This window comes from Silene latifolia, chromosome X, assembly GCF_048544455.1.
Source record: "Silene latifolia isolate original U9 population chromosome X, ASM4854445v1, whole genome shotgun sequence".
Classification (NCBI taxonomy): domain Eukaryota; kingdom Viridiplantae; phylum Streptophyta; class Magnoliopsida; order Caryophyllales; family Caryophyllaceae; genus Silene; species Silene latifolia.
The window spans coordinates 307,658,558-307,681,649 of record NC_133537.1 but is presented as its reverse complement, the minus strand read 5'-3'; the positions used below and the strand labels follow the sequence as shown (position 1 = coordinate 307,681,649).

General features: G+C 37.7%; 1 non-coding gene across 1 annotated transcript; it reads left to right on the top strand.

Moving 5' to 3' along the window:
- Positions 1-11,473: 11,473 nt before the first annotated feature.
- Positions 11,474-11,581, top strand: LOC141624738 (small nucleolar RNA R71). Its single transcript, XR_012534542.1, has one exon. It is a non-coding gene; the product is annotated as a small nucleolar RNA R71 (small nucleolar RNA).
- Positions 11,582-23,092: the final 11,511 nt, after the last annotated feature.

Below are 23,092 nucleotides of genomic sequence, written 5' to 3'. Positions count from 1 at the left end.
ACCGTCTCAATTTCACTCAAATGCTCTAAACTCAACGAAAATTCGAAACAAACACATGGTTATGATCCTTATACTACCAATTAGCCATTTACATGATCAATTTTACAAGGCAAGATCATTTGGGGGAAAAGCCCCAAATTTTCGACATTTTAGGGTTGGGAACCCTAATTTTGTCGATCCAATTCGTCCGTTATAGAAGATTAATGCAAGAATGATATACATACCTCGATTAGTCATGGAGAATGCAAGCTTTTGGATCAAATTTTGGCAGGAATGGTTGAAGTTTGAGAGAGAAATTGATGAATTTGTATTTCGAACAAATGAAATGAAGCCTCTGTTTATCGCGTTTTTTACGCAGAAAAGACACACTAAGGAACAGACGCAGCAGGCGCTGCGCCTATTCCAAGAGACGCAGTTCTTGCTGGGCCTCTTCCTTAGCTTCCCTCCATACGAGTTTTCAAAAATTCGTTATGAGTTCGTTATTTATGGGCCCATCTTTGGTGCGCCTCTTCCCCGATGCCATTTTATCTTTTTTGGTCCGTTTGATGATACTTCTTCGTTCAGACCCGCATTTCTAAGCCAACTGCAGACTATTATACATTATTTATCGCTCCCAAGACTTTGCTTGTCACAACGAGCAGGTATTCCTCCACAGGTGTTTCGACAGGCCTTCATTATATTCCCCCAGCGAGAGTAAGCGGATCGACAATCCCTCTCGAGACATGGAGATACATTCCTGATAAGGTTTTCCAATACGAGAGTTCACGACATACAATCGTCCTTCTCAAGTCCCTCTGAAGTTTGTTTGAAGACGACCCAAGCAGATTTCTCCCAGCAGTTCCCGCCTATGTCCTGCTACTCACAATATTTCTTGTTTCCCCGCGGAGTTCGATAAAGGTGTCGTTCTCCAGAAGTTCCCAAATGAAGTAGAGTTCCCACACTCAAGCCTTAGTTACCCCTTAATTTGAAATTATACACGGGCCTCCTTCCCGTTGATGCTTTCCTTCAGGGTCCCACACCCTAGCACAATCCTTATATATCCCTTAGCTCCTACGCTTACCCTTAGCTCCTATGTGCCTCCGGAAACGTCTCTCAAGAAGTTTCAGGTATGGTCTCTTCTTATGGCTGGCGAGCTTCCTTACGTAGTCTAATGGACTTTAAACGACCCTCCCCGATAGTCGACAGACTCTAAAACGTTCCCGACGACAGGTCCTTGGTTCAGACCCCTTGAGCCGCCTCGCGTCGCCATAGTCGCCAGGTTGTAATCTTCGATTGACCTGATGGCTATACTTTGACTTTCGCCTTGTCCAAGCCTCAGTCAAAGTGGGGGCTCTATAGATACCTCATTTCTGCACCTCCCGCAAACCACCCGGTGATGATTGGGTCGCATGTTTGGTACGCGGAACGATTTGTGACAGTTCGTAAGTTTATCGTCAAGTGATTGCTCAAACACTGATGTATACCTCTTAGTTGTCATCCACGCGCCGATACGGTCGTTTTGACAGTAATTAGATTACATTTGGAGTCCGGGCCTAAAACCGTCTTCATTTTCTGATAACCGCTAAATCCCGGGTCAGAATGTTCTGGAATGTTCCGGATATTTCTATTCCATATTTTATAAATCTTTCACAATCTTTTATTTTTTGGCAAACAATTTCCCGTAATATTCATACAAAATATTAAGGAAAATAAGATTATCCCATCATTCCATAAACCAAACACGGAAATCTTTCTTCCGCAGGAGGAAACCACACAGGAAACAGGACGCAGGCCAGTCTTTGCGCCTCTTCCAAGAGACGCAGTGACTGCTGCGCCTCTTCCCAGGTCCTTTTTTGCGTATTTTTCGTATCTTTTTCATATCTTTTCGAGATTCACTTCCAAAGTCTCTCCGAAAACCCTATTCCTTCACGTGATTAGTATAAATAGGAGCCTTCGCTCCTCATATTTCTCACGCGAGTGTCCGCCCTTGTCTTCTCCCTTTGCATTCTAGACCACATTTTTACTTTTTGGCGTCTACGTGCTTGAACATTCGACCACGTAAGCTCGGATCCTTCTGAGTACCAGCCTCGTTTGCATGACCGACCAATTTGACCAACTCCACAATCAATCAACTTAACTAATCTTAATCATTTTCCTCTTAAGAGGGCACTTTCGTTACATTCGCGTCGAGTATCACTAATCATAAACTTAGTTCATCTCGTTTCGTCAAACATGTAAGTCTGAGGGTGTAAATATCTATTTTATTTATTGTTGTTTACCTTTTTGTATCATTAATGTAAGGTTTATGTCGAAAATACTTGTTAAAACCGATTTATAAAACCATGCTTTAAAACCCTTTTACGGATTACCAGAAGATAATCGTCGGGAAAGGACGCAGCAACTGCTGTGCCTCCTCGAAGGAGCGCAGTACCTGCTGCGCCTCTTCGTGAGGCTGTCGTAGTTCCTGCTTCCTTTTTTCTTCCTTCGTCCTCTGTAAATTCGTTTTCTTTCATTTGTTTTCGTTTGTATTCTTCAACTTCTTTGACGTACAATCACCATAATTTCACATGTACATTGTTTATCATCATTAATACGTATAATTCATCATTAAATTCGGCTTAAATCCCTTATAATCCAATATTTGTGGGTTTTCGTCATTAAACTCAATCTGGGTTGTAGAAATTCAATTTGTTCATATTGAGTTTCTGGAATTCGACCTTTGATATATTTCCATCTGTCTATTGTCATATTCGCCATTAGTTCGTCTTTAATTCGTCATATTTAACCTATTTAGTTTACCTATGTCACTAATCAATCGTTCCTTGATATGTTCATTTTATATATACTTTTACCCCTCATTTTAGCTCGGTTTCTATTGATTATCATACTTTAATTAGTATACTTTTGAGCTAATTTTGTGTTCTAGGTGTATTGTTGTGTTTGTTACGGTTTTGTAGGAATCTAAGCATTTAGAGGCTTTTTCCTATGATTTTGTACACCAAAGTTCATTAAGCTAAACAAGGCCAAACATTGGACTAAGCATGGAACATTGGATTGATGTTTGCATAAAGATTTGTTGGATTGAAATAAGAATTACAAATGTTGCCAACAATCAAAGTCAAGCCCAACTTCAATGTCCTTACTAAGGTCAAACATTGGATGCCATGAAAGCTTTGGATGCCAAGAAGAGCTTAGGATGCTAGGAATTAAGCACTACCGAAAGAAGCATAGAGATCCCTCACGCAATCAAGCACGAGCGAAGTGGAATGACGAAGGGGCACATGACCCCGATCGGGGCCGCCCAACCCCGATCGGGGCCACATGGTTCTCGGTTGTTTTTGTTCTTCCTCCTCTCCTATAAATAGGAGAGGTATTCCTAGGTTCTAAGCATCTCATTTTTACGTCTAAGTCTACTACAATAAGCCTCAAGCATTATAAGTTTTCTCTCTTTAGTTTTCATTTAAGTTATAAGTTGTTTAAGCATTCCTTAGTTAATCTTTCAATACTTTGTATTTCAAGAGATTTTCAAGCATTTGTTATTCAATCATTCGGTTGTTAGTTAATCGTTCTTCCAAACAAATCTTCCTTATTAAGGTATTTCTCATTACAAGTTTACAATTTACACCATTACTTTAGTTATCACATAGTCATTATAATCAAGTTTTTCATATTTGCTTTAGCTTTGTTCTTTACATATGTTATATCACTTAACTAATATAATTCATATAACCATGTTTAATATTCTTTACAAATTAGTTTGCATTTTACATCTTAGTATGAGTAGCTAAGTCCTCTAGTCTAAAGGCTAGGGGAGCCATTTTACATCTTATGTTTAATAATGCCCTTTTCTTAGTTGATCAATGAAGAAATCCCCCGAATTCATGCTAGCTTGGGGGGGCTAGCAAGTTGAGTAAGTTTTTAATTGTTTTGCATATTAGTTTAGATCTTGCAACCCATTAAACATAACCTCTAGTCCTTCCTGTTTTGTGCTTTGAGCCATTTTTATGGTTTGATTGGATGATTTGGATAGTTGGCACATTGAGGACAATGTGATGTTTAGCTTGGGGGGGGATTGCATTTGCATATAGTGTAGATTGCATGTAGTGTAGAAATTTTGAAAATTTTTGAGAGAATTTTGGAGAATTTTCCCTTCACAAACAATTTTCCCTTGTTATAGCATTTTGGAGAATTTTCCCTTCACAAACAATTTTCCCTTGTTATAGCATTTTGGAGAATTTTCCCTTCACAAACAATTTTTCCTTGTTATAGCATTTTGGAGAATTTTCCTTTCACAAACAATTCTCCCTAGCTACATTATAAATTGCCTACCCTTGTTGAGCTAGTAGCTTTGTTTGTCCTTGTTCGGGTGCTCGATTGGGATTTATTTCAAAGTTTGGACAATCATGTGAGCTTGGTCTTAAAACTCAAGAAAGAAAAGAAAGAAAAAAAATGATGATGAATTGAATTGGAAAAAATCAAGAAGAAAAAGGAATGAATAAGCATGAAAGAAAATGAAAAAAAGAGATGAATAAATTGAAAAAGAAAAAAAAAAAAAAAAAGGGGAAAAAGAGAAGAAGTTGATATGAGAAAATCTCATGCATTATTCATATATTTTGGAGGATTTTCTCATGATTTGCATTGCAAAATTGGGTTAGAAATAGGATTGAGCACCTTTACAATTTGGTAGTTGCTAGCTTGACTTAGCTCCACATTACCATAATTCATTTGTTCCCCCTTCTTACCCATTACATTATTGCCTTCTTCCTACCCATTTGGCTTCTTTATCATGCTTACATATGATTATCCTTGCTTACTAGTTTTGACATGTTTACCATATTAGATTGCGGACACATTGTTATAAGTTGAGGATAGTTGAGTGTTCACTCACAAAAATTGTCCTTTCACATATAAAAGAGTTTGAGTGTCCCGTGAGAGTCCATAAGTCAAAAGATCATGCAAAAGCTTAAAGGTTCATTCAAAGTTTTCTATGCTACGCCGTCATATAAATCTCATCCATGTCTTGCTTTATTCCTTGCCCATGTTGTTTTGGGTTTTTAAATCATTATGCTTAGCTTGTTTAGGATATAGCATTTGATGGATTTGGTTTCTTGCTTGAGGACAAGCAAGGGTTTAGCTTGGGGGAGTTGAAGAACAAAAACAACCGAGAACCATGTGGCCCCGATCGGGGTTGGGCGGCCCCGATCGGGGTCATGTGCCCCTTCGTCATTCCACTTCGCTCGTGCTTGATTGCGTGAGGGATCTCTATGCTTCTTTCGGTAGTGCTTAATTCCTAGCATCCTAAGCTCTTCTTGGCATCCAAAGCTTTCATGGCATCCAATGTTTGACCTTAGTAAGGACATTGAAGTTGGGCTTGACTTTGATTGTTGGCAACATTTGTAATTCTTATTTCAATCCAACAAATCTTTATGCAAACATCAATCCAATGTTCCATGCTTAGTCCAATGTTTGGCCTTGTTTAGCTTAATGAACTTTGGTGTACAAAATCATAGGAAAAAGCCTCTAAATGCTTAGATTCCTACAAAACCGTAACAAACACAACAATACACCTAGAACACAAAATTAGCTCAAAAGTATACTAATTAAAGTATGATAATCAATAGAAACCGAGCTAAAATGAGGGGTAAAAGTATATATAAAATGAACATATCAAACTCCCCCAAGCTAAACCCTTGCTTGTCCTCAAGCAAGAAACCAAATCCATCAAATGCTATATCCTAAACAAGCTAAGCATAATGATTTAAAAACCCAAAACAACATGGGCAAGGAATAAAGCAAGACATGGATGAGATTTATATGACGGCGTAGCATAGAAAACTTTGAATGAACCTTTAAGCTTTTGCATGATCTTTTGACTTATGGACTCTCACGGGACACTCAAACTCTTTTATATGTGAAAGGACAATTTTTGTGAGTGAACACTCAACTATCCTCAACTTATAACAATGTGTCCGCAATCTAATATGGTAAACATGTCAAAACTAGTAAGCAAGGATAATCATATGTAAGCATGATAAAGAAGCCAAATGGGTAGGAAGAAGGCAATAATGTAATGGGTAAGAAGGGGGAACAAATGAATTATGGTAATGTGGAGCTAAGTCAAGCTAGCAACTACCAAATTGTAAAGGTGCTCAATCCTATTTCTAACCCAATTTTGCAATGCAAATCATGAGAAAATCCTCCAAAATATATGAATAATGCATGAGATTTTCTCATATCAACTTCTTCTCTTTTTCCCCCTTTTTTTTTTTTTTTTCTTTTTCAATTTATTCATCTCTTTTTTTCATTTTCTTTCATGCTTATTCATTCCTTTTTCTTCTTGATTTTTTCCAATTCAATTCATCATCATTTTTTTTTTCTTTCTTTTCTTTCTTGAGTTTTAAGACCAAGCTCACATGATTGTCCAAACTTTGAAATAAATCCCAATCGAGCACCCGAACAAGGACAAACAAAGCTACTAGCTCAACAAGGGTAGGCAATTTATAATGTAGCTAGGGAGAATTGTTTGTGAAAGGAAAATTCTCCAAAATGCTATAACAAGGAAAAATTGTTTGTGAAGGGAAAATTCTCCAAAATGCTATAACAAGGGAAAATTGTTTGTGAAGGGAAAATTCTCCAAAATGCTATAACAAATGAATGAATGCTTACCAAGAGATGACATGAGAACCATACTTGTGCGTTTTGATGTAACACACCTTATAAGGAGACACCTACACTCACCTAAGAGAGACCGGATATGGATGCGTCGGTCAAAAGAGGTTCTACCTTACCATTTTGTAGCTTGCCAAAAGTCAAGATCAAGCCTATTCGGTTCATTCTCCATCTCCTACCTACTATGTCAAGACATCCCCATGTAGCTAATATCCCATCATTATAGAATAAATCGTTAGCAACAAGCTATTAATAGGATAAGCAAAGAGTAAAGTAGGCTATAAGCAAGCACAAAGCAAAAATTTCTCTCAAACATTTTCAAAATTTCTACACTACATGCAATCTACACTATATGCAAATGCAATCCCCCCCCCCCAAGCTAAACATCACATTGTCCTCAATGTGCCAACTATCCAAATCATCCAATCAAACCATAAAAATGGCTCAAAGCACAAAACAGGAAGGACTAGAGGTTATGTTTAATGGGTTGCAAGATCTAAACTAATATGCAAAACAATTAAAAACTTACTCAACTTGCTAGCCCCCCCAAGCTAGCATGAATTCGGGGGATTTCTTCATTGATCAACTAAGAAAAGGGCCAAAAATTGAACCCCTTCCTCCCTTTCTTCTTCTTCTCTTCCGCCACTCCCACTTGATTCTCCTTGTTGGCCACTTCCACTTGAGTCATCTCCTTGAAGAGGAGTGACATACTCACCAATATCTTGTCCACTACCAAGACCTTCACCATAGCTACTAATCCCACCATAGCCACCGTAGCCACCATATCCTCCATATCCTCCATAACCTCCTGGCAATGCCTCAACCCCATAATCCGAACCACAAAAGTCCGGGCCGGGTTCATAGCGAGCAAATGTACCTGCATCAGTGTTAGGAGGGGGAGGGGGAGGGGGAGGGGGAAATCCACCCGGGGGATAAGTATAAAATGAAGGGTGTGGCCCCTCGGGTCGGATAACTCCCTGCCTAGCAAAATGATCATAAATAGGATGCAATGCAAGACGTTGGTCGTCACGAATTTGGTTAACACCTAAGTTCAATTCCCGCATCATATTCATCATTTCTCTGCTAGATGGTGACTCAAGGCTAGAGGTGGAATGACGTGCTTGGGAGGATGAACCTCCCACACGTCTCTCAACAGTGGTAGTGGACTCACCCCTAAGGGGTAAATGGTAAGTCGGTCTAACAAAGGGGGCACTTCCTCGACGAGGCTTCGTGTGAACTAAGGCCCTTATTTCTTTCTTTTCCTCCGGTAGACGAATGGAGTCTTGCCTACCTATCTTCCAAGTCATGTTGGGATATTCATTTTTAAACCAATTACAAGAAAGAAAATATTCATAATCAAGACCAACTCCCTTAGACCTGGACTCAAGCAATGGTGTCAAATCGGTGGTTTCTTGGTTAAACCGACACCGATCGTGAGCAATTCTAGTGACCAAACCACCTAAGACAATGCAACTATTCTTGGTGTTAGTTTGTTTGGTCAAGTGGACCGCAAAGTGGTAGGGGATATTAATTCCCCAAATCTCATCACCATTAACATTTAAGAACGCACCCAAAATTTCTAACTCAACTTTCCTCACCGAGTGAGGTTCATTTCGACCAAAAAAAGTCCACCCCATAAACCTTTGCCACACCCTTATGTCGGGATAATGAACAAATTGATGAGGTAAATGATCAAAACCTGGAAAAGTCAAGTGAGAAATGGCATCCCAAGTTAAACCGGGGTTATAATTATCGGGTGAATCGAATGGTAAGTCATGGCCAGGCAAATCAAAGATAGCGGCGAAATCCGCTAAGTCTATCCTATGATCTTCATTAAACAATCGAAAGGTAACAAAAAGAATGAAACCGGGTTTCTTAGACCTGTGAAACTCGAAAGAGCTTAAGAACTCAAGGGTGAGTTCGGGGAAGGTCTTATAATTCATTATATAACAAGATTTCATGCCAAGATTTTTAAACAAAGCTTTCACATTTTTATCTATTCCAATGTTGTTTAAAGATGCTTGGTTGATGAATTTCGTCGGTTCCATACCTTTGCTTCTCAAAACAACCCAATTGTTGTATTGAGCTAGTGAATTGAAGATCACATTTGGATAGTCCGGGTCATGCCATTGTGGGACTTCCTCCATTGGGATATCCTCCGCTGCATTTGAAGGTTCTGGCTCACCTCTCCTTCTCTTAGAAGCACCTTGTGAGGGGGCTTTTCTTGGTGCCATAATTCAATTAGATGTTAATGGTTGAACAAAGCTTGCAAATCAATGAAGAAATTGAAGTTTCCTTGTGATTTTAGGTAGAAAAGATAAAGAAAAAGATGGAGAATGGTGAAGAGTAGTACCGTCGGGTTGCTTGTATGGTAGAAGTGTTCTTTTTTTTTTTTTTTTTTTTACATACCCGCAAAAACGCAGCACAGCAACAGTAACACGGCCCCGATCGGGGTTGGGCGGACCCGATCGGGGTTGACCCATTTTTCCGGATTTTGACTTTCTCGTATACGGGTGTGTTTGCATGGGTTTGCGTGTTAAGCACTCCTTTTTCCTTTCTTCATTTTCACCTATAAATCACAAAAGAAAAATCGTTAAGTTGAGTATTATTATTACTAATCTACGATAAACAATTAATTGCAGCAAAATGAGAAAAATAAATAAAAGCAATAAAAAAAAAAGCTTGGGTTGCCTCCCAAGAAGCGCTGGTTTAACGTCCCGCACGACGTAAGAAGCTATTTGATTCAAGTTTTGTCATTGAGCTTGCCACCGACCAAGCTCCATTTCATAGCTATCTTTGCATTTCTCAACCATTTGAAATTGTTCAAATAAAATTTCCTCTTCCTCTTGGCACTCCTAGCATTAGTGCCCTTAGCATCGTCTCCTATAAGGCAAACAACACCCACATCGTCCTCCAACGGATCCATTAGTGAGGATCCAAGCATAGTAGAGGCATAAGAAGAGTCCACAGTGCTAAATAAATAACAAGACTCTTGTAACATTGGGCTTCTAATGGTGTTGTTTTTGCTAAAGGAAACTCGGTCATCACCAACTTCCAACGTCAACCTCCCATTTTTCACATCAATTAACGCACCCGCGGTGCGTAAAAATGGCCTACCCAATATAATTGGGGTTTGTGGGTCCTCACCATATCAAGTATGAGGAAGTCAACGGGTATGAAAAACTTGCCAACTTTGACCGGAACATCTTCTAAGACACCTAGAGGTCGCTTTAAAGAACGGTCCGCCATTTGCAATGTAATACTTGTGCATTTTAAAGCACTCATGTTAAGTTTTTCACAAAGGGAATAGGGCATGACGCTTACACTAGCACCTAGGTCGCAAAGGGCCTTATCAATGGTATATTTGCCTATAGTGCAAGGAATAGAATAGCTACCGGGGTCCTTAAGTTTTGGGGGAGACTTGTTTTGTAAGAGTGCACTACACTCTTCGGTGAAAGCAATGGTCTCAACCACATTGAGGGATCTCTTCTTTGAGAGGATTTCCTTCATAAACTTTGCGTAAGAAGGGACTTGGGTAATCAATTCCATAAACGGGATGGTGACTTGCAAATTCTTACAAACTTCCAAAAATTTAGCAAACTTACCTTCCTCCTTGTGCTTTGCTAGACGGTGGGGAAATGGCATTTGAACAACTTCTTTTGGAGGAGCATCCTCCACATCATTCACTATTTCTTTGGGAGCACTCACCTTGTTTGAAACGACATCACTCTCCTTAGCATTAGGAGAGATTTCTTCAATAACCACCTCATCACTTTCTTTTTGCATAGGAGACCCAACATCTTTGCCATCAAGCTTGCTCTTCCTCTTTAGCATCAACAATCGATGAGGAAATGGCACACGATCTTTAACAATAGGCTCTTCACTAGCCTTCCCTTTGTCATTTCCCCCAAGCTTAGCCTTTTTAACAACCATCTCATCATCCAAAGTCATGGATGGCCCATCATAGCTTGAACCACTTCTCAAGGAAATAGAATTAGCGGTTTCATGTGGTTGCTCACCTTGGGGAGGTAGTTGACCGTTCTTCCTTTGAGAGCTAGAGGCGGCTAATTGAGCCACTTGTTGTTCCAACATCTTGACCGCGGCACTATGAGCTTGATCATTCTTTTGAATTTGAGCCAACAACTCCTTTTGCATTTGGATTATCATGCCCTCAAGCTTACCACCTCCTTGATTGTTTTGTTGGCTATTTTGCTGTGGATTTTGTTGGTAATTATTTTGTGGGGGCCTTTGTTGATTTTGATAACCCGGTGGAGGGATATACTTTTGTTGTTGAGGAGCATAGGCATTTTGTTGTGGTGGGGGTTGAGGGTTTAGCACATTATTGCTAGTGTAAGACAAGTTTGGATGGAATTTTGAATTCGGGTTGTAAGTGTTGGAAAATGTACCCGGTGGATATGAACTTTGTCTAAAAGCTTGAAAGGCATTTACCTCTTCAATGGGGGTTCGGCAATGAGCGGCATAATGACCCGCACTTCCGCAACCTTCACACACAACGATTTGGTTTGTTGAGGACATGGCATTGACTTGTTGAATGGAATCTCTAGCATCCCTCTCCGCCAATTGTTGTTGGAGCAAAGCAATTTGAGCTAGCAAGACGGAGTTGTTGGAGGATTCTTCTTTACCTTTAGGTGGCACAACTCGGGAATTGACATATTGGGCATCATGGATTGCCATAGATTCTATCGTGGAATGAGCAAGATTGGTGTCAATTTGATCAAACCGCCCATTGTTGGCGGAATCGAGAATCCTTCGGGACTCGGCACAACATCCATTGTAGAATGTTATTGCCAGAAACCAATCATCTAGCCCATGGTGTGGGCATTGCCTTTGAAGCTCTTTGTACCTCTCCCAAGCTTCATATAAGCTCTCAAGAGCTTGTTGACGGAATCCGGTGATTTGGCTCCTCAATGTTTGAGTTTTCTCTGGTGGAAAAAACTTTTGGTAGAAAGCAAGAGCCAAGGTCTCCCAATTGGTGATTTTCAAGGTGGTGCGGTCAAGGCTATTGATCCAAAGCTTGGCCTTGTCCTTTAAAGAGAAAGGGAAAAGTATTTCCCTTATTTGCTCTTGGGTGACGCCCGTTTGACGGATCATGGAGCAATAGTCACAAAAGTTTTGCACATGCAAATTGGGATCCTCCAAAGGACTTCCCCCAAATTGTCTTCTCTCCACAAGGCTGATAAAAGCCGGTTTGATCTCGAAGTCTGGTGCGGTGATTTGAGTGGTTGTGATTCCAGCCGGAAGCATAGCCGCGGTGGGCTTCGAGTGATCGGAAAGTCTCACCATCTTTTTGGTAGTAGATGGTGGTGGTGGAGTTGATGAACAAGAAACTACCTCCCCTTCCAGAACCTCTAGATCGTCTAAATAAGACTTTCTAGCACTTTCAATTTGTATGGGAGAAGCGGCTTCTTTTACTTCCTTCCAAAAACGTCGTCTTCTCCTAAATGTTTTCTCGGGATCGGAATCCGGTGAAAGCAATTCTCCACTTCGAGAGGACCTGGGCATAAGACGACAATCTCTAGAAAAGTGATAAGTAACGGTCTCAAGGAACAAGTGTTCCTTAAGACAAAGAAAAACAAGATAAAAATCGACAATTCAATAGTCAATAAAACCGTTTCCCCGGCAACGGCGCCAAAATTTGATAGGCTTTGTCGCGTACCTATGCAAAGATAATTTCCCTAGACACAATTAAATGTAGTAATAGGGGTCGAACACAAGGAAACGGGAATTACGTCTTGAATTGTTGTGAGTAGATTTTTATCGAGGTTGATTACGATTTGGGTTTGGTTTGTTTGTTTGATGATTAATGAAAATGCAATGTAAATTAAATATGATTAAAGGTAGTCTAAAGGGGTCGGGTTACCCATGCAAAGGTAAACATAATAACATGATAAACTTGTTAGTAATAATCTTGTCAATTGCTTAGGCTTAAAGACACCCACCTTACGGCATTAGTGTCAACCATAGACCGGGTCCTAGAGAAACTCTCGTCCATGACTAGGTCGTCCTACCACACATGCTTAGTCTAATTCAATTCCGTGCCTCTCGACTTTAGAATGAATGAACAAACTTAATCAATGACTATGGCCGATAATCAAAGATTAAACATAACAAAACAAGCATGTGGTGGAAACAATTGATCAATATTATTATGAACTTTATTTAGTCATATTATATGTTTGATTTTGCATGGCTCCCCTAGCCTTTAGACTAGAGGACTTAGCTACTCATACTAAGATGTAAAATGCAAACTAATTTGTAAAGAATATTAAACATGGTTATATGAATTATATTAGTTAAGTGATATAACATATGTAAAGAACAAAGCTAAAGCAAATATGAAAAACTTGATTATAATGACTATGTGATAACTAAAGTAATGGTGTAAATTGTAAACTTGTAATGAGAAATACCTTAATAAGGAAGATTTGTTTGGAAGAACGATTAACTAACAACCGAATGATTGAATAACAAATGCTTGAAAATCTCTTGAAATACAAAGTATTGAAAGATTAACTAAGGAATGCTTAAACAACTTATAACTTAAATGAAAACTAAAGAGAGAAAACTTATAATGCTTGAGGCTTATTGTAGTAGACTTAGACGTAAAAATGAGATGCTTAGAACCTAGGAATACCTCTCCTATTTATAGGAGAGGAGGAAGAACAAAAACAACCGAGAACCATGTGGCCCCGATCGGGGTCATGTGCCCCTTCGTCATTCCACTTCGCTCGTGCTTGATTGCGTGAGGGATCTCTATGCTTCTTTCGGTAGTGCTTAATTCCTAGCATCCTAAGCTCTTCTTGGCATCCAAAGCTTTCATGGCATCCAATGTTTGACCTTAGTAAGGACATTGAAGTTGGGCTTGACTTTGATTGTTGGCAACATTTGTAATTCTTATTTCAATCCAACAAATCTTTATGCAAACATCAATCCAATGTTCCATGCTTAGTCCAATGTTTGGCCTTGTTTAGCTTAATGAACTTTGGTGTACAAAATCATAGGAAAAAGCCTCTAAATGCTTAGATTCCTACAAAACCGTAACAAACACAACAATACACCTAGAACACAAAATTAGCTCAAAAGTATACTAATTAAAGTATGATAATCAATAGAAACCGAGCTAAAATGAGGGGTAAAAGTATATATAAAATGAACATATCATTCCTCCATGTAAATAATTCGTTTGTATCCGTCTCATCCATGTTTTATTGCTTTTATGACTCATTCATATGTAATTAATCCATTAAATCACTTCCATCCAAGTTAATATCGTAATCAATCCTTAAAGTCATCAATTAACATTAACGATTTGCAGTTCCGGCTTGACAGCCAGAACTCACCCTTGGAACAGATGCAGCAACTGCTGCGCCTCTTCCAAAGGGCGCAGTCCTGCTGCGCCTGTTCCAGGATGACTTCTGCCTCTGAACTTCCGTCCTGCCTTGACCTAGTTTAATTAGTTTACTTATAATCTACTATTAACCGTATTATCGCCTACTGATTTGTTCGTTGATTCATTCTTTTATTCTTTTTCTCAAATTATCCGTTTTAAAGGTAGCTTCGACATAAATCAATTGAACCCGATGTAATTATTGTTTTTTTTATTGTAATTTTCTTTTATTTTATTCATTTTGTATCGCTTGTATGTTTTCACATGTAATTGAACCTTAATCCCAACTTCGACCCAATTGTTTGTTAAATTAATTGTTCACCGACTTAGTTAATCTTCACATGCTAGGATTAAAACTTGGATGTTGCATTGCATGCATATAATCGACAATATATCGAGTATAGACGATTTTCCCTAATCATTAGTAGAGGCCGCTATCGAGGCGGGCGGGATTAGGTGTTCGATCAAAAGAGCTTCCTAATACGTACCCTCACCCCTTATTCCAGATCTCTGTGAACATCCGTGTTCATTTGCATCCACGAGAGTCATTCTAGACATAGAATGCTAAGGGTAACGAGTTCTTGATGTTCATGTCACTACTTTGTGTCTTGACATGACACGAGGTATTCGAACGGTTCCAATTTCCCATAAAAATTGGTGGCGACTCCACAAATGCAAACGCTTGTTTCCCAAGCGCCCCCGTGGCCCCATGTCCACATCATGAGTTTAAAATTTTGAATTTTGAATTTATTTGAAATTTTTATGATTTATTTGAAGTTTATGGCATTATATTGTAATTTTAAGTCCTTTTATGAACAATATTAAGATATATAAGTTAATTATTGTCAATATGTTAATGGAGACTAATTTTAAGTCCTAAGATGGTTAGGGTATTTAACTAGTACATAAATATGATTTTATGTAATTTATTGTGATTTTAAAAGGTTGAATCACGCAAATCCGTAAAAACCGATTAATATACGATATTGGCTCCTTAAAGGCGATTTAGCATAAAATTGGGCATGTTCATACATATTATAATGATGCATTTTATTTATGATTGTCATACTTTTAGTTTATGTAATTTTTGAATTATGTAATTTTACTTAGTATGGCCTTAGTTTTAATTGATATTACCCGAAATGTATGGGAATATCGATTCGGTTGTAATTTATTGTGATCTCGTATCACCGTTTTGTAATTTAATAAATTTATTTTATTTTAATTACAAATGTATAATAGGAAATTATGTAATTTGTTATGTAATTTATTTATTCCGGAGTTCCTTGAAGACGATGCCACTCGAGAAGGCGATCCATTAAAGACGGTGTTACCTCGAGATGCGTGCCAAGACCGAAGTTCAAGGGACCAATGGAGTTAGTTTCCGAATTTGTAATAGTTTATTAGATTTACTATTCTAGGAAGGCCATACTAGGATTTTATTTTATTTTTGCTTTGCATTTTATTTATATGTTGCATGCATCGCTAAATCGCCATAACTAAAACATGCATTATCATTTTAATCGAGTTTATCGACCGTGTCAATTACAATTATCGTAGTTCACCGCTTTAGTTCACTTAAAACGTGATAGATAATAAATTGACATGACCTTTCGCTAAAAATAAACAATTGAGACTTAGCCTTACCAAAAAGTAGAAACCATGAAAACCTATTTCGTGAGGGAGTGCACTCGGCCACACCGGGGTACAAACCTTGTTACGTAAGGGAAGTGGGTGATAAATGTTTATCCACCGAATTCATGTTGATGAGGGATTTATCGGCCACACCGTGCCCAAGTTAATGTGGGTTTGGATCATGGACACATCTATTCGAAATTTGGATTGAGCTCAACGGAAGTATACCGTAGTCGCATGTGTTCCGGGCTAAAGATAAATATTAATGTAATTTTATCGACCAAGAGTTCTAAAAGTAGAATCGATTAAAGAGTTAATCCACTGAGTTATATTGATAAGGGATTCATCGGCCACACCGTGCCCAAGTTAATATGAATTTGGATCTTGGAATCATTTATCATAGTTCGGTAGAGGTCACTATGTAAATGCTTTACTTGTTTTTTACAAGTATTAATAAAACGATAGATGTTAAGTTTTCCACTATTCCGTTATCATATTGTTCTATTTCTTTACCGCAATTCATATACGATATCATTTCGATTTTTGATTCAAATCTCCATTAAACATCGTAACTAAAGACAAATATGAATTTTCTTCTAAAATCTCGAATTATCCACTGTAAGGATCTCTTGTGAAGAGTATAGATGGAAGTTATTTGTGATCAAAAGGGTTTTTGATTCTTGACTAACATATCTACTTACAATTATTTCTCATATGCTTAATTAAGTTAAGTACTTTGAAACGTTAAATCATTTTGGTAACTAGATTTGTTGGAAATCAAAATTGACCAAAATACCGCAACCACGTCAATGAAAGTTTTAAGACTAAACGAACGAATGAAGAGTAGTCTTCATGAAATTAAATTTTGCTTCTCTAAGCAAAGAGTCATTGAAATGAGTGGGAGCATTCTCTTAAACCGTTAAGAAAAGGATAAGGTTCTAAGAAGTAAAATTAGAATGGAATTGATACAAGGTAATGTTAAAAGTAACGTTATTGAGAATAGCAATACTAAACCTATCAATCCCGACCGATAAAGTTTCCATTGTCTTAATTGTTAGACGCTAGAAAGGAAACTACCCCAAATTATTGGAGAATCAACAAGTTAGTTGTGGGACATCTAATGGGACCTTCTTCTTTAAATGTTTATTTGATTGACATAAATTTTGCTAATACTACTTCGTCAATATTAGAAACCGATGGTGGTTTTCATCATTGTATTTGATACATAGAATGATTAAAATATGACGACTAGCAACAATGATGTTGAGAGACAGAGTAATTGTGTACTCAATCTAGTTTTTGGATTTAAAGTTGTACTTAATTGTGACTATTAAGTGCATAAACTCTAAATAAGAATATAAACTTGTTAAGATACAAAAGAGGTTTCACTTTTGTGACCCTATACACCATAATTTAATGTATGGCTAGCCCATTGTCAAGGTGATTATATTCTAAACCAAACTAGAATGATGCATCATGTAGATGATGTAAGACTGAAATTTATAACCCAGGATTAAACCATAAATTCTGGAATGATGAACGCAAAGAGTTATCGAGTACTCTTGAAACCATTAGATTATTAATCTTATGGTATATGCATATCTTGTATTCAAAACAAGATGTCTCGTGCCTTTTGGTTGAAAAGGAGATCGAGGTTGTAAATCATTGATCCAAAATAGGTTGATCATTTTATTTTACCAACGATTTAAGTTGACGCTAATATGTTCACTTAATAAGGTAAATAGAGAAATCTTTGAAGAAGTTCAAAGAGTTCAAAGAATCACGATCTAGTCGTGATGGGATTATCAAAGTGAAGACTTTGATATAAGCCAAATGAAATGTGATATAGTATCACAAGTTAATCTCTCTTAGCACGCATTATGGGATAATGTGTGGTTGGACAAGAAATCAAACGCTATTCGATATGGTTTGGACTTCAATCAAGTTACTTTGAGTTACTTGATCCTTTTGGGGATTTTATCATTTTGTCCAAATTATTTTTCTACTAAATCTAAAACGAATCATATGAGATATGAAATGGTAGAGTACCATGCTTGTAAGTTTTCAAAAGAAACAAATGCTCATTTTTCCTTACTATAATCACGAGTACAATGGGTTTGCGGCTCGTGAAGCTGTCTTTCTAGAATACAAGTTTATTTCTAGAAGACAGAGTGGGAGAAATTATTCAAAGAGCCACAAAGAATGTTATGTCGCAAGAAACTGGTCTTTCTTGGCTACATGAGACGTTTTGTGTAAGACGTTGTTTTGATTCAAAGAGCCACAAAGAATGTTATGTCGCAAGAAACTGGTCTTTCTTGGCTACATGAGACGTTTTGTGTAAGACGTTGTTTCTTCAAAACCTAGGAGGTTAAAGTCATCACTTGTTGAAGACGATGAATTAGTGTTACTTTTAGAAAGTAAAGAGCTTGCAACTTACAAAGAAATTGTTTGATTCAAGTTGATTACTTCTGGAAAGTAATGAACATATGACTTACATGAGAGTGTTTAAGTCACAACTCAATACAAGGCTTAGAGCCATGAAAATCCAAAATAAATTCCAAGTGAATTGTTAGATATCAAAGCTTAATTGGTAGCAAATGGTTTTGCACTAGTTGAAATTCTTAAGTCTCTTTGGATCTTCTTAGGGATTGTGTTTTATTATAATGATATACATATAGCAAGTGAATCTAAAACCCACTTCTTCAATTAGAAGGAATGTATTCAATACATGTCTTGAGTTTTGTAGATTCTTGCCATCCTAAGATAATGTGAAACTTAAGAGAGGGTCTTAAGTAGGACATCAATGAGTTGGAATCAATATTTTGATCATGTTATAAAACTTTTCTCGATAGGTCGAGAAGTTGTGTTTATACATAAAGTTTAGTGGGAGTTACGGTAATTTTAATTAGTCAAATATGTGGATGACATATTGATCATTGGAAATGATTTAAGACTTTTGGAGTATTATAATACAAGTTTAATATCCGGATTTATGAAGATAAATCTACATGATATTACCGTCAAATAAGAAGTCTTATGTTGATAAGATTCATGACTGGTTCAATCAAGTTGAACATATTTGATTGATTCCATTTGCTTCCGCTGTCGGATCAATTAAATAAGTAATGATGTATAACACTTCATATGCTTTGAGTATAATAAATTGTTTTAAAATCGAATTTAAGTAATAGTTACCAAGTAGCCATATAGATTATCTTTAAGGGCTTGTCGAAGCATTAAGGGTGTAAAGTTAAGTGTTGTGATGCAATTCTGTGTAAGGGTGTTACACAAATGACAATTGACAATTGAGATTGCGCATGGTTTCCAACAAAACCATAATCAAAACACATTAGGATGGTTAAGATACCATTGTGGCTATGTTATTTAAGAAATAGATTTTCTAGAATCGTTCTAGGCAATAAAGAACAATGAGAAATATTTACAACGGAAATTGCGTACACTTGCAGTCATGAGATGTGCAAGAAGGATGAGTCCCGCACACTGTGAAAACAGTGGGAGCTATTCTAAGGCTAGAGGGCCTATGTCTTGATTGGATCTCGACACGTACTCAGAAAGTTTTGTAATGCAAATGTATACATTACAAAGGAAAACGAGTATGTAGTAAGTTTGAGTAAGGTACAAGAAGTTGATAAAACCTACTAACCAAAGCCTTCTCATAGGCTTAACATGATGAGTCATGTCATTTCAATTGAATTGAGATGAACAACTACATTCAAGATCAAACTGGATTATAGAATATGAAGTAGTAATCAAGTATTGACTACTCATATGATAATCACATTTATCGTTCGAGTTTTTAAATCTGAAAAAAAACTCCTTTTATACTTTGTTACATCCAAACGGGTTGTAGAGACAATAATATTGAACCCCGTTAAAGTGAACCCGGATTAACATGGTATTCGCCCATAGTCACTTATATGAGGTGACGTCTCGAAGTGACTAGAGTGTGATGCGATTGATGGCAAGTTCAAGTGCCATAGAGTCATATGAGATGACTAGTCGATCACATAGGCAGACTTTTAGGAACACTTTGTCGGGCCTTATGACCGCTTATAGAGTTCTGGCAAATTTATGTAGCCTGGTCGTGGCGAGAGCTACTATAGTATTCTAATGAGTCGATTCTTTTGACTAAAGACTGTTCGCCTAAGGTGGCACAGTTTCAGATTAACTTTGATTTGTGTTACTACGACCTTCGTAAATGGGGTCAAATGGGCATATTTTGGGTTATGATGGCTGTGGCTAGTCAAAGGGAATAAGTGCGATAGGAATTGTCCACCCCCTTGTCAGGGTTATAACAATATCTCAGGGCCACTCGAGGAGTAATGAACTGGAAATGCGTGGCCACGCTCAGAAGGTATCTATGGTAGATAAATCCGGTCAATCAGTTATTCTCCAGATCGAGGAAACCACTTTCGATATGATCACTTGCAAGTACGACCTGAAAGACACCTTGCATTGAGTGGAAGATAGTAATAGGATAAGAGAATTGGTGACGCACACTTGTCGAGGACAAGTGGGAGATTGTTAGAATATGTGTCCTCCGACAATAATGCGATCACAACTGTCGATCATGATGATCACATGTTTAAATCTCGTTTTAAGAATACATGTGGGATGTAATATTTTACAGTCAACTGGTCCACACATATCGGTAATGATTGGCTGACTAGAGTTTGATATTACTATCGTGCGACGGTGGTGATCAGTTGATCCCCTTAGGTCATACCTAAAGGGTAACACTCTTAATTGAATATTTAATTGATCGTATGACGATACGAGTTAATTAAGTTACTTTAAATTGACGGACGATTTTGCAAGTAATATTTACGTGTCTCATTGTAATTTGATTAAATAAGATACGGTCTTAGTAATCGAATTGTTTTATTACTTAGATGAAATTATTGTTTACGGAAACAATTGAAGCTGAATGAATAATTTATTATAAATACAAGATGTTGTGATTTATAAATTGGTAAACCATTTTGGTACAAGTAATTGTGAATTACTATGTTAATTTTTATAAGTGACATATTTTATTAATATGTTGATTTTTAATTGTTAAAAATACATTTTAATTATAAGATGTCATGTAATGTGTCACATGTGACATATTGACAAAATCACAAATAAAATGGACTCATCCATTTTATGTGTGTATACCGAAATGGAGGATGTATTGGGATAAAAATTCTGTTGATTATTTATAAGTGGAAAACATAATTATGAAACCTACACCCATCCTTGCATGCCTATATTCTTGGTTAGAGAATCAAGCCCATGCATAGGGCACCCTCCCCACGCCACCGGTTTTGCCTTCTAAAGAGAGTCAAATGGGTTCTTTCATAATTCATTCACACATTTTCTTATTTCTAGTGTAAGAAATAAAACTCTCTATACATCTTATAAAATTAGAGAGATAAAAACTCCAAAAATTCCTTCCTCTATTTTACCGAAATAATAGAGTACAAAATAAATTTTTGGGTAAATTTTTAGTAAGATTATTATTATTCTAGATCAAGTAATATTAATCTATTAAGGGGTTACTTTGGGTATTCATCTTTGGGAGAGATTCTATCTTTGAATCTTTGTTCATCCATATTAGGAGAGCTCAAGAACAAGTAAGAAGGAGATCTTACTTTTGCCCTTTGATCCGAAATTTTATTATAAGGAAAACGATTTCTTCTCTATATTTATTTATGTTTGCATGCATAAGATCTAAATTAATTTTATGACTAAATTAATTGTAACATATATGAATATGTAAAGTTAATGAGATATAGATTTCTAACATAAAGATGTCACCATCTCGGTTTCCCGAGGCAATGATAATCATAAGACAATAACGAAACAGTATTTAAATAGTATAAGTTTAGTGAATAAATACAATCCAAACCAAATACCCAAAATACGGGTTACAAGTTCTCAAAACAACTGTCTAATCAACTAAATGAAATGTCTGACAGCTACTCAAACTACAGCGGAAGACTCTATCATCTGAAGGTGACACATCCCAGCTATCCCATGTATCTCGACTCATACCTACTCAACAACTGCTCACCATCCCCGAATGGAGCACCACAGTTTTTAAAACAATAACGGGGTCAGTATTAATCACACAATTTATATAACTCAACAATACAATAAACAACACAGCTCAATCGTCACAGACATACTCCGAACTCCATCACCAACTCCACAATACTTACTACACACTAAAGTGTGTAGCCCTGCCAGAGTACCCATCGCAACAGGTTACTCCTCGCCGCCAGTGCGGGACCGCAGCCGTTCCCACCTAAACCCCGCTCATCTCCGTCGAGCGATAAACCCAAATCCATTAATGTGCACATCCCTTCTGTGGCGGGTTCCACAGAAGGCGAATAATGGGCGTGAAGCCACTCCCGCAAGTGACTCCACTCAGCCAGGGACGCACCCCGAAGAACACAGACAGATACAATCAATCACAACTACTATCAACAACCAAATCCAACAACCGTCACAACACGAGTATGATAATATTCAACAATCACAAATCACAACCAACACATCATGTGACTAATACTGAGTAGGGAAACCCTACCTGGAATGCAATACACTCAGACGGTCGCAACAGCTGTTATCAAAAGGCCTCTTCTACGAATCCTCTTCCTAACATATGATCATACAATTACTACCAATCATAAAAGACAACAAAACCCCCAAATCCCCAAATTAGGGTTTAAACAACCTTAACGAAACACCATAAAAACAGTATGTAGATCTTACCCTCGACGCAAGGAACAAAAGAGTGTAAAGAACGATGAATTCCGACCTTCCAAGCTCCGGGATTTGTCAATAATGCGAAGGATGCGAAGTTGTAGATACCTCGTTTCTGCACCTCCCGCAAACCACCCGGTGATGATTGGGCCGCATGTTTGATACGCGGAACGATTTGTGACAGTTCGTAAGATTGTCGTCAAGTGATTGCTCAAATATTAAATGTCGACCTCTTAGTTGTCATCTACGTCCCGATACGGTCGTTTTGGCGAAATTAGAGTACATTCGAGTCCGGTCAAAAACCGTCTCCATTTTCTGATAACTGTTAAATCCCGAGTCGGAATATTCTGGAATGTTCCGGATATTTCTATTCCATATTTCATAAATTTTATCTTTTGGCAAATAATATCCCGTAATATTCATAAGATAATCGAATTATTTCCGTCCTACCATAACTCAAACGCGGAAATCTTTCTTCAGCAGGAGGAAACCTCCACAGGAATAGACGCAAGAGTCTGCGCGCCTCTTCCAAGAGACGCAGCGATGGGCTGCTGCGCCTCTTCCCAGCCCTTTCTCGCATGTCTTACGTATCTTTTTCATATCTTTCCGAGATTCACTTCCAAAGAG